General features: G+C 28.9%; 1 protein-coding gene across 1 annotated transcript in view; it reads right to left on the minus strand.

Annotated features, from left to right (window-relative positions):
- The window catches only part of Eaat1 (Excitatory amino acid transporter 1), a 38,043-nt gene extending 26,360 nt beyond the window's left edge, over nt 1-11,683 (minus strand). The window contains exon 1 of the mRNA XM_088195123.1: nt 11,495-11,683. The gene's annotated coding sequence lies outside the window, so the exon portion shown is untranslated. The remainder of the gene's footprint in view (nt 1-11,494) is intronic.
- Between the last annotated feature and the right edge of the window lie 2,722 nt (nt 11,684-14,405).

Here is a 14,405-nt window from a genome sequence, read left to right on the forward strand (position 1 = left end):
GTGTATTAGACAAAAAAGTCTGGATCCACCCCGATCGCTGCTTTAAATGTACATTAGACTTTTCCTAATTCTGAAGGGTGGATAAGATAGAATATTGTCGTGCTTAATCACTTCGCTTCAGATCTGAAATAACAAGAGCTCGACCAATCTCGCATCAAGCGGAGCTACGCCGAATCGGCATATACGACCCTTAAAATCCCGAGAATAGCAGCAACTTTGTAGTCACCCGAATTCACAAAACTTTAAATCGATTTTCGATGCAAAAACAGACAAGAGTGTTAGGATATAAAAATTTATAAAAAAAATCTTTATAATACAAAAATATATGTTTGAACAATCTAAGTATCGCTACAGTTATATTAATAAAAAATAATATTAATATAACTGTAGCGATATTTTTAAATATTTACTTAGAGCTGAAGTAAATAATTATTAGGGACTTTTTATACCTCATTTGTACAACCTAGCTGAATTTGAATTAATCATCACGATATTCATCTGTGAGATTAGAAAAATTATGGAAAACCAAATCTGTGATAATTGTTTGGAATTAAAATTATATAATAATTAGTAATTCCGATCTCCTAAACTCGATAGAAATTTAAAAACATATTATTTAAGCTATGATTAGGTTTTTTAACGAATTAGTGTGGTCATATTCCCATACTATGATATTCCGCAGAATCTTTTTTATAAGTCAATTTGGAAAAAAGCATCTATGCAATATGTACTAAATATATATGGAAAAACAATAATGATTCATCCGCGATGAGCGTGAATAAGTTGACAAGTCTTGAAAAAAATTAAAGATGATTTTTTATTAATTGATAAAATAGTTTTTTATGGAATAAAAAACATTAAATAAAATAATGAGAGCCATTAAATGGTAATAATACTCTCAGATTATGATTATTTAATATTATATTATTCATTTATTTTAAAGATAGTTTAAAATAAATGAATAAAAAAAGTGAAAAGGCGAAAGTAACGAGGTCAAAGTTAGGTTATGTACAAAAAATTAAAATAGTTTGGAACTATTTTAAATGTGGCTATGAAAAAAAAATATTAAAACATTTCTAACAGAAATTTTGTCAAAAAATTTCTAATTTATCGAACAAGTATTGTAATGTTATTTGTAATTTAAATTGGTGTAAAATAATTCGCAAGAAATTTATCAATAAGGAACTTACGTGAAAGAACAAGAATAGTAATCTATAAAAAAAGAGCTTATCAAAATATAAAGTACTGTAACTGACTAAAATAAAAATACAGGATAATTCGTGTTTCATTACTGAAGAAGTGAAGAGTATGATTATTTTTATAAAATCTAATCAATAGTTGTCTTAGTACAAGCAGTACTAGAGATATGAAAGAAAAATATTTTTAAGTAACAATTGCTAGGGGGAGATATACAGTAGAGAACAATACCCTATCGAGTGTTTTCCGTAAAATTACTTTACTTGTTCTATACACACTTGACCTAAGAGCATTTTTTGCAGCTATAATTCTGAATATTAAATCTGCTATCTAGAAGGTAAACCCAAAGAAGGACCTTTAGTGAGATGCAGAATTTATTTATTTTTCTTTTAGAAATTTCTCCTTAGCTGCGTCCTAAGCATTTTGTATTTATATTTTTTGCCTGTGCTTAAGCTCTGTTAAAGAACTAAAAAGTTTCCTAATTAACTACAAGTAATCTGCAATGTCGAAAGAATATGAGAACAGTCGGCATGAATAGCTTTTAAGCTGTAATTGTAGTTTAATATTATCAATAAAGAGAGTAGCATTGTATAAAGAAAAAGCTAAATAATAGATGTAATTTTGTAACTCAACTAGATTAAATCAAAAGTACAGTAATTATTGATATGTTGTGGCTAAGAAAGTGAAGAAATATATGTTAATTAATTAGTAGAAAAGCTGCTTTTAATATAAGGCTTTTATTCAACAATAATCATGTAGCGAAATAAAATTATTTTGTCAAAATTTATATTCATTTCTGTGACGGCAGCAGAAGCAAACATAAGATATCCAAAATAGCCACCAGATTGTGCCAAGAGACGCGACGCATATCGCGTACTCTCTCAGTATCTTAGCGACTGCTGGACAATTAACGCGTGATGAGAAGTTATGATTCCTAATATAGATTCAAACATACCTTACATTAAATTAATATAATTAAAGTATTTTACATGCATGAATAAAACCATTGTTTTATAAAATTATGTATTTTATTCAGACCTCCAACAAGCCAGAAGCATTAGCGCAAGTCCTACAAGAATTTTGAATTCAACTACGTTGACGGTTAAAAAACGTATATCCATGGGTCGCGACAAAATTGTAAACAAAATAAGGGGTTGAACGTGAAAATAGTTTGCCCACGTCTAGAAGATAAAGCCAGGAAGAATAAATACATGATGAAAAATAATTGTTGGTAAGATGTAGAATTTATTTTTGCATTGAATTTATTATGCTTTGATATAACCGAATTATTCAAGTCAATTCTTTCACAATAAAAAAATATTTCCACATCGTATAAAAACAATAGTTATCTATTTTGTAGCATTACTTTAATCCATAAAACATTTGTGAAATCCACTAGTTGCCCGTACGATCTATACCTAATCAAAGATAACAGTAGGAAGAAACTTGACATTCGATCGAACTTGACGTGCTTTTATTTTCGGGTCTTTAAACCGCTTTGATTCAGACAAATTTGTGACATCTGCGACTTTATTCAGTCCTTATATCAGTTTAAATTGCTTTGCATTAACAGTAAGATACTAACTTCGTCAGCAGCCTCTCTAATAGTGATTCGACAATTACTAAGCACTCCATCTATTTGGTCATCTTGAAGCACTCTTTTTGAAACATTTGTACGATTCATAAACCCTTGATCTGCGACTCTTCACTTCAACTGCTCCACGGTAAGATCTCATGAAAACTAATAGAAGAATAGACTTTAATGCTGGAAGAGTAAGAACTCCTATTGCAGCACTGAATTAATATCTAAAACCACTGTCTTGAAGACAAGAAAGAAACTGTACCAAGATATATTTTGAAGACCCGGAAGTGGATTTTCTCTCGGACCGCGACCTGCAGTTGCCGACTGGAGGTCTCTACTATCTGGGGGGCCCAGTTGCACCGAACTGGGCCCCCTCGGCGGCAGACAGGAACCGCTCCATGTCGCCGAAAGGAAGTGATGACGCCCGATACGCCAGAGGTACTCACCGCTCAAACCAGATGCCAATCTGCGATGCGCTCCGCTGATTCTAACCCGAAAATTCGCAAAAAAATATTCGCGACTCGAGGTCAGCGAAGTTAGCTAAAAGAGTTACATACGTATGTAGTGGAGACGCACAGGACCGGTTTAGTAAACGATCTAATCTCCAACGGTACTTTTCGCCGCAGAGAACAAAGGTGCATCGCGTTTATAGGTTGAGATAATTGCGTGCGAAATTCGCTTTTGTGTTGAGTTTTGCCCTATTCCAGCGAGATTCTCGGTGACATGGAATTCGAATTAAGAGCTTCTTCTACCAGACTTTTGATATCGATCGGAAGTAAAAACTTTTGATTGAATTCAAGAAAACTAACTAGTCATGCTCTGTCTAATAAATAATGCATTTAATGGAAAAAATTCTATTAGAACCGTATTCCTGAAAATTTTCAAGTACCGTTTGAATTCCGCATTCTCGCGATTACATCGGCTTAGGAATCAATACGGACAGTTGGATGTTTATAGCAATAATTACTTGTGTAGTTTAAAAAAATAGATTCAAGTTTCATATTTATTTAATCAACCCAGAACCACGTGTCACAAATTGAATAACAACTTTATTGTTTAATTAAACATTAAACTAAAAACATTTTACTATTCCGCAAATTACAATACGAAAACAAATTTCAACTCTAAATTATAAAAAAAAACCTAATAAACTACGTATTATAGTTATTATTTTATAATAAATTGCAGGCTGTCTTCTTAATACATTTTCAAAATACAATTACATATCAAAAACGAATAAGAGACGAACCGTTTTTTAACCGCAATATGCATTCAATTTTGTCAACAAGTCAAAACTAGTTTGACTCGACTTGCAAAGGTTGTACAATAAAACCAAACAATGCAAAAAATGTACACTTGCGTACAGTATAAACAGTGGAAACTCTTTATCAGTATAGAGTACGAATGTATGCATTGTGTAACTTATCGCCCGGTGGATGTTATCACATCACATACGAAACAGAGGTCATAAATATGAGAGAATTTTATGGTCGTCTTAAAAACTCGAAACTTCATAAATCATTATATTTCGATATTATTAATGATTTCCTAGAAATTATCAAGAAACTATTTTTGTTGAATCAACAGAATCACGCGCTCATTATTTTACTAAATTATTTTTATTTATATTAGTTAATTTTAATGGTTTAAAAAATCACAAACATATATTATATTCGATAGATAAAATTCAATGTCGGTCGTCGTGTTTCGTACATTTAAGAATATTATTTTATAAATATATACTCATTTTTATGTATATGTATTTATAATACAAATAAATTAAAAATACTTTTATAGAAGTTTTGCGTTGAAAATATAATGGTGGCGCTCTTAAAAGTAGCCCTTTATTATTATATTTTCCATACTAGAAAATCTACTAATGTATTATAAAATTTAAGGTTAAAAATATATAATTTACATATATTTATTGAATATAGTAAATTGGTGTTTTTTAAGCGTGGTGCCGTGCTAACTAACAAGATCATTCATTTTTTATTTATAAATTATAATGGCGGTGCATTTAAATTCAGCCATATAACACATTGTTAAGGTTAAAAAAAAGAAATAATATAATTGTGGCGCATTTAAAAGTAGCCCTTGAGCAATTGCGCTTAAATTATTTTATTATAAATAGATTTTGTTATTTAAAATATATTTACGAGTTCAAACGATTGTAAATTTTTTCTCATTTCAATACTAGAAACTGTGATTTTTAAATATAAAATTATATATTTATATGAATCTCAGATTTATTATATCTGTTAAAAATCGCTTTTTAACAAATATTATTAATCATATTGAATATAAATTTTAGAAAAAAAAACTAAAAATATTTATATAATATTTTGAAAAGACAATTGTGTTATTAGAATATATTTAGAAGTGAAAATGATTTCAACTGTAATTTTATTTCATTTTAATAGTAGAAAATTTTACTTTTTAAATAATTAATCGTAGCGAATTTAAGGTTTAATAATATATGTACATATGTCAAAAAAATATTTTTGACAAATATCATAAATCATAATTAAGTTACATATTCGAAAAATATACAGAGACCAATATTTCATATTTAATATTATATAAAAATAAGTTTTTCGCTCATAAATGTGTTTTTTATTATTTTTAAAATATAACTGTGACCCATTTAAAATTTCCCCAATTTTATATAATTGTTTTTAAATAGTTAAATTATACGTAAATTTTGTTATTTATAAGATATGAGTTTAAATTATTGAAATTATTCTTATTTCAATACTAGAAAATCTTCTTTGAAAAAGAATATCTGATTTATTTTCAGATTTAATATAAATTTCAGTGACTTTTTAATATTTTTTTAATAAATATAGCAAATAAAAAAGGATATTGCTTTCAAAACGATATGTTTTTTTAGTTTTTACATTAAAATGTTTTATATCATTAAAACATCATCTTCCCACTTTTTTAAGTAGCTGAATCATAAATGTTATTTTATTAGTTTTAATTTACATAAATTATGTTATTTATGCGATATATACGAATTCAAAGTATTGTTAATTTTTCCTCATTTAAATGCTCTGTGTATAATACATATAAATACATATACATGTATTAACGAATTTAATGTTTAAAATATCTGATTATATTTGATCTATATTTACGGGAAAAAAATACAGAGAATTTTAAATATTGTGTTTTCTTATTTATTTATTTTAAAGAGTTGATCTTTTAAAAAATATATTAGTTTACATTTATAGCCTAGTAATACAGATACTAATGTGGTAATAGTTGTATTATACATAAATGAAATATTATATTTTAAATTGAAAAAAATTGTAGTTAATTAATATTAACACTAGAAAACCGCATAGATTAATTATGTATATATAAAATCTAAAACCGAATTTTTAAAACAGGTTCAGACATTAGACTTTTATATAAAGTCGTAAATCATAATAAATCAAAGTTTATGATGAAAGTCCTAAGATTATTATATATTTTTATTATTTGATAATTGTTTTATAATATTATAAATAATTAAATTGCTGTGCATTTAAAAGTATCCTTACATAATAAACTACATTAGAAAATGATTTTCATATTTTTTTAGATCATAATCAAATTTTATTGATTAGCAAATTCATATTTTAATCGGAATTTTACACATTTTTTTCTGCGAAAGCAGATGCAATATACCTGATTATTGACAGAGTTAATCCTGCGGTGCTGAACGTATGTGTGTGTGTCGGCACACGCAAACAAATTGTTAAGAGTAATGGGACACTTCCTGCAGATCAAATCTGCAGCCAGCGTCGTTCACAGGCCGCCAGGATATGGGCGAACTCAGCTGGAAAATCCTGTCTTCTACTCTCCTATAGGTACCTATGTAGTCCTCTATACTCGGATCGAAAGAGGGACCACTTGTTGGAGTCTGAAAGGCAACAGGTCCCGGATACAGTTGCCAAACTTGGCAGACAGGCTTTTAAACACATTAATGAATCATCCATTGACTAACTACAATAGCACAATGAAAAAATATTTAAAAAATAATAAAATACGCTGAACGACGACGATAACTTTTTTGCTTTAAAAACCTATTTCTATAAACTTCAATGTACAGCGCAAAAAACGAATAATTTCAAATTGTATGAATCTCGAGATGTCAAGTTATTCACGCCCACGGATATACACTCAACCGAAAAATAACGATTGTGTTATTAAATGCTACTGCATAAAAATATCTAAATTATAATTCATTTAAATCCCTATAACATTCAATGACAAATCGTCAGTGTGATGGGAACGGCATCTATAATCCCGTAAACTATTAAGTATACAACTACAACTCAATATATATTTTTTTATTTAAACATTTACGAGCTTGATATTCAATGACACATAGATGCTACAATGGGAATAAAATTGAATTGAATTAGCACTGTTGTCCGAATTGACTCGTTCGCGTCACAATTACGAATTAAAGTCCTATCATGATTGTTTATAAGATCACAGTGGCACATCAATTGCTTAAATCAAATTTATAGTTATTTTCCGTCTATCAAAAAAATATTTTTTTCATCGGTCCTCTCATCGTCTTTTTATTATGAGTTATAAATATTTAGCCAGTTTTTAATATAAAAGTTAATAGCGCCTGCACTTTATTGTCACTACAAAAAATCTAATCTGATATTACATTCACTGTATACGATTTATTTGTACGCTTATCGTTGCATTTTATTTTAAATATAAAAATTGTACCAATATAATAATACCAGTTGGAAAATCAATACATATCTATCTCAGGCAATCGACTACGCAGTATGTTAGCGACGGTTAAAAATGTAATGAATCGCGTACACAACTGTCTAGGCTTTTATATGTATTCTTTAATAAAAAATACTTGAGATAAAATACAATTTTTTATAAACTCAACTTGAAAAATGCATTTTACATATCCCTGCCTTTCTCTCCGTTCTACGGTCGCTAAAGCTTAATCAATATCTTGTATAGTTATTTTCTGTATTTACATCATCATATAACTACTGATCTAAATATTTTATACTAGCGTTTTAGGTATATTTGAAACATAATAGGTCGAGATATTTATCTAATAATAACAATACTATAAAAATAAATTTATTTTTTAATCTTACATTGGCAGGCATAAGCCCAATGCGTTACAATACTATGTTTAATTCGCCACCTTGTTCAAAAATTGCTGCTATTAAAAAATAAATAACTACAATATATTAAAATCATAGAGAAATAAGTGGAGGTAAATATATGTAATAGCATATTCATTCATTTAAAAATGTATATTTGGGATACATCTAATTTTGCACACGTATTTTGAGCAATTTGCGAAAGATGTTAAATTGATGCTAAAATTCACCATAGATACTGAAATTTTATTTTTCAGATAAAATTACATTTTCTTAAATAATTTCGAGAATTCTGAATTTGAATAAGAATTTCAGAAGAAATGACTTTTGAAAGCTTACTTTGACTTGTATGCACAAAGTACACAAAATATATTTTTTTTTTGATTAATTGAAATCAAAATGAAAAAATAGAAAAAAATATACATGCTTCAAAAACGTCTCTATTTATTTTAACTTTTCTACAAAAAATATCTGTCACAATAATTATTTAATTTTCGACAATTAATTAGATTTTATTCTCAAAATGATCTAATGCAAAAAAATATGTCATGCTTTATAGCATATTTACTAAAGTAAAATAACAGTTTTTAAAAACCATAATTGCCGTAATTATATTGAAATTTTTATCAAACTGGTACGCCATATTTTTAACTAATCTTTTTCGCAATATTATTTCAAAATGGTAATTAATGAATAAATATAGCATATTAACTAACGAAAAATAAATAAATAAAAAATAAAATATATATATTTAATCTATAATGGTTTTTGTAGTATTTTTTTTTTCCTAATAAATTGACCACCACAAATATCTTAATTAATTTTGTTAGTTGGACTAATGCACTATCTTGTTTTAATATGACAGCTATTAAAAATATTTAAAAATCAGTCCTAGAAAAAAGTATTTTTTACAGCATATTTATCAAATATAAATAAATTAAATCTTTTTGGCATATTACAACTAAAAAAATTAACTGTCATAATTTTAATCAAATATTGATCAATTTATTCGCTTTTATATTACTTTTCTAAAATTTTGTTCGTAACCCTAATACTACATTAGTGTTTAAAATGGCGGCTATGCAAAAAATCTAAAGAAACATTTAAATAAAAATATAAATTCATAAAACAATTTTTTAGTTATAACTTTTCCAATAAATATATTTTTTTATATTTATATTTTTAACAAATATCTTGTCAAATTTATTGCTCGACTTCGTTATCTAACCGGATACAGCATTTTAATCAAAATGGCGGATATGAAAGAAATAGAAACTGTTAGATAAATATTTGAAAGCATATTTATCAAATAAAAAATTAAGAAAATTTAATATATATTATATGTTAAACGGATAAGCGATTCTTGTAGATTATTACTTTTCCTATGAATAGACTTGACAATTATATTGGCAAATTTCGTCAACCAGTCGAATATTTTAAAATGGCGTTCATGTAAAAATAGTAACTTATAAAAAAATGTTTATAACATATTAATAAAATAAAAATATATTAATATGGGGTATAACGGTTTTTCACGTACCATAACTTAGGCAAGTTTAATGAAATTTTGATTAAAGTGATTGATACGCCATATTTTTTTCAAAATGGCGACTGTTCAAAAAATAATAATCCGTAATTCTGTTTAAAGAATTCACATACATATACATATATAAACTAAAAATATGTAATATATCACCAATTTTGTACAGACACGATATAGCTTTACGTAATCCATTGGATGCTAAACAACGATATATCGTTGTTCGTCATTTTATATAAATAAATAAAAACAAAGATCGCTGTTGACGTCATCATGCTCGAAAAACTAAATTAATTTGTGAACTTGTTATCCCGTTAGTATGACAATGGCATGAAAGCATGAAACAGTTAACAAACATAAATTAAATTATAATAATGTATAGGAATAACCGAAAAACATTTTTGAAATGCCTTGATGCTACTGTGTTTTTCAAAAAAATATTTTTGAAAAACACAGTAACATCAAGGGGTTAAAAAAATATTTTTTAAAACAGATTTGTTTGGGCATGTTTGTTGACCATTATTTATTTTTTTTAAATATAAATTTTTAACTTTCAGAAAATATTAATTTGTAGTTTCTTAGGAGTAATAAGAAGGAAAGACAAAAACGTTGTATAGCATATTTTTATTAAAAAAAATAATAAATTAACTAAAGAAAAAAAAAGCATAAAAGTGCTATACAGCATATTTTTAATAATAAAAAAAGTAAATGAGATATAATAAATTGTCAAGAGTCAGCCATATACGCCATATGTTTTAAAAATAGCAGCTATTCTAAAAAAAGTCTTTTCTCCAAAATAAAAATTCGTTAATTTATAAAAAAAAAATTCAATATAAATAAATAATGTATGCATGTATATATGATATAAAAAATTTACTTGTCAAAAATCACGGATAAGTTCATTAGCCAGCTTAATACGCCATATTTAAAAAAAATAGCCAATACTTTATAAAATATAAATTTTAAACTTTTAAATATGGTTTTAAATATTGTATGGCACATGTTTAATAAAAATATATATCCATATATAATATAATGAATTGACCTGTAAAATATCACGGCTAAGTTCATTAGCCAACCTGATACGTAATTTTTTAAACAGCAGCTACTTTAAAATACAAATTCGTAGCAATATAAAATAAATCATAGGGAAATATGTAATAAAAAAACATATTATATAGCATATGTAGATACATATATAGGATATATTAAATTGAACCACAAAATGTCTCGTCTAAGTTCATTAGCCAGCCTGACACGCCATTTTTTTCAAATTGGCAGCTTCTCTAAAAACTAAAATTCGTAATTTAAAAAATCATAATGAAATAAGTAATAAAAGAAAAAACGTTGTAACATATTTTTAATGAAAAATATATTTATGGATATAATAAATTGCCCTGTAAATGTTTTATAGTAGATTTTTAAATAAAAAATATATATGGGACAAATAAAAACATATATGACATATCAGTATATCTTTAGCCAGTCAAAACGCTAGTATTTTCAATAGTGGCAATACATAAAAATCATAACTCTCGAGAAAAAAAATATTCAAATAATAACAAATAAATAATTAATATATCTAAGACCTAATATCATACTTAACGAATATTTTTTAATAATTTAAACTGCTATTGCTTATGAACAATTGAAACACTTTTATTATTTATTAAATATGAATTAAAACTATAATATGACATATGTATTTTTTTAATTGTTTAATTAATTTGTATTATTATTCATGGTAAAAACCAACCGTGCGAAATAATTATGAATGCAGCATTTTGACAATATTGATATGTTCGAAACACGAAACAATTGAATTCTGGTCAAATGTTTACCACGACACACAATACACTGATACATATAAGCGAATTGTGAATGAATAAGTGGGAATTAATGAAGGTCGAGAATTCCAAAGCGGTAAAAATATAAGTAATATGTCATTCGTGAATCATAAACGAGTGATAAAATAATCGAAGGCTTAAAATTGCATAAACAAATATGTTTATGTGACAATGTGAAGATAAATACCTGTTGCAGGAGGTGGGAAAGATCGACGCTCCGCGCGAGAGAGAGACGGTAGTCGCGGCTTTCCAGCGTCGGGAAAAGCCTGTCGGAAAAAGGTCGTCGAGCGGAAAAGTCGCTCGTCGTAGCGCGATAGCGGACAGAAAACGCACGTACGAACGAGACGGCGTCCCGCGAGAGACTGAGGCCCAGAATATCAGGGCGCTCCCGCAAGCTCCGTTTTCCCGCGGCCAAATCCCCCCCACCACTTCACAGCTCTTCTACACATGCCATCCTTTCTGTTCCTTGCGATTGAGATTCAGACAGAATCGATGAAAGCTATAACGAGAACGAAACCTTGATAAGAACTCGATATTAACACAGGTTCAAAAATCTTGATAAAACACCTACATAATAAAGATCAGAAACATCATTTGGGGGGCAGGGGAGGCATTTCCCCCCCCCCCTCAAAGACGTTTCTGATCTTTATTAATTTTTCAAAGGACACAAATACCCTAACCCGCCTGTGAGGGTATTTGTCCCCTTTGCCTTCGGCAATCCACTTGTTTTAGCCCTCACAGGCGGGTGCCTGCTTTGCCTGTGCGTACTGCCAGAGCTGAAGAACATTTTTTGTACTAGTGAAATTAAAAATATTATTTATTTCAGTAAGTAAATAATAATATTTAATAATTCGCTAATAGTACAAATAAAACATAGAACATACCCAACGGGCCAAAAGTAAATCTTTGTGCAATAAATTTAATTTCAAATTAATTGAACGTTTTTGGTGATTCCAAAAACATTCTATTTATGCTAAAAACACAGAGTTTCTCTTTTAGTTTTCCTTCATCTGCTGCGCGTTTAAGATGTACACCCATCGTGCGCTATTTCCGTAACTCGCCAAAACCCTTGATATCAAAAGCGCTTTTGGGAAATTGCGAAAATCTTGCCACGCGGGAATTCCTCTTTCCTGCGACGCGAAAATTCCACTAGCTAACGACATAGCGAGAGACAAAAAAGGCATTTATATTGGGAATGTGACACTTTGTTGCTACTTTAATTGCGCAAATCATCAGGAAACTGCCTGGTGTAGTTATAGGTCGCACGCCCTTGACCTCAATGTGTTTTCAGTAACTCGATACATACTGAATTCCAACATTTTCAATTGTCGGCATATAGCAGACTCATATTCGTATTGTATGTCGGTTGTCATAATTAGATTGTGATTAAAAACATATGACAAGATGTTATAGGAATGCGGTGATGACTTTAGCGGTCTGATTTCAATTAATTCCATTGCGTATATCACCTTTTTCAATCGTAATTGTTATATAAATATCAGTACAATATTTTGTCACAAACATTGATATCATTATATTTTATAATTTATTTAAAAAATATTGTTCTGAATAAATGCCTCAAAATCTGCATTTATATAATTATGTAGGGTTTAAACAATGACAATTAGAAGCTTCAAACAACAAAGGTTAAGCTTAACAAAACATTAGTAAAAACGACATTTAAAAGCACTCAGTATTACACAATAGCCACGCAGACATTTGAAAAGCTTCGTTTAAACCATCCTTTGTAATTATCGGACGGCCTCCCAACGTGAGGCCACCTTGAAAGCTTTCACAAAAGGATGGATAAGATGTGCAGAAAACTAACGCGACAGCTGACAGACGAAGAACCAAAGATCAAAGCTACTTGATTTTCTCAAGTACAAAGATTTTGTACAATAAATTGTTATAATCAAGCAGTCCTTCTGGCATCTAACTGGCTGCAAAAGTTACTCGGACTAATGAAAAGCGTAGTTCGTAACGTCTCAGACTAGTAACTCTGAGCTGGCACTCGAATTTTTATTTATAAAAATGCGCTATTATTAAAAAAAGAAACGGCCCCAGCTGCATTGACAACTATAGATTATAAATTGTATAGCACATAATAATTTATAATTAATAATATAGATGTCACTGATTCCCGGACTTTCAGTCTGGTGGTTAATACTTGCTTGAAGGTATTCATTATGTCTGATTGACTTACTCAGTTGGTACAGATTTGCCCGTTGTAACGCATTGGGTTTACGCCTGTCAGGTTACAACGGAAGATTTAATAAAAATAAATAAAAAAATAAATGCTATCTGAATTTTATACAGCTGTAGGTGCAAGTTCAAATGCAAAATACGCCAAATGGAACCATAAGAAAAGCCAAAAAGCTGCGAGCGCTGACGAATCGACAATTCTAGGTCTTTGATAATCTTCCCATAATTTCAATACATAGTTCATACAGAATTGTTATTTCTGTACAACAATTGAACAATTTTAACGTGTTGATAGGTGTTTTAGCGATCTAACTGCAATGCAAACTAACATTTGATAGTTGAAATACGCGTGATTATTGACAGCTGTCTGATTTACAGTGCTGCCAACATGCTGAAACTCGAATTGGATCACCTTAAACTCGTCTAGTGAACGTATCTTTATAAGTACAGTTTTTTTATTATAGAACATTTTAATCACAATGGTTTTAAAATTCGCTGTAAGATTTGTGCAATGAGAATATACGATTTTGTTCTCACTATAGAACTGCATTACATAGTCTCCAAGTTATCTAGAAGATCTGGTTGAACTCTTGGCACTTTTTTATATTCCGTTGTAGCCTGACTATGTTACAACGAGGTAAGTCAATCAGAACGTATTAAACACCAGACTTTTCAGTCTGGGAATCGGTGATATCTATACAATTAACAATCAATACATATCATTTTGTTACTAGGGCCGGTTTTTTTTAATAATAATGCGTTTTCATAAATACAAATTCAAGTCTGCCGCCTGGACCCATGGTCTCTGTATTATCAGTCTAGATCTTACGGACTACATTGTTCCGACCAGTTAAATACTTACATACCCTTGAGAATTTGGTGAAGTATAACTTACC

Source organism: Plectrocnemia conspersa, unplaced genomic scaffold (genome assembly GCF_051122295.1).
Source record: "Plectrocnemia conspersa isolate PC_06_02 unplaced genomic scaffold, ASM5112229v1 ptg000010l, whole genome shotgun sequence".
Taxonomy (NCBI): domain Eukaryota; kingdom Metazoa; phylum Arthropoda; class Insecta; order Trichoptera; family Polycentropodidae; genus Plectrocnemia; species Plectrocnemia conspersa.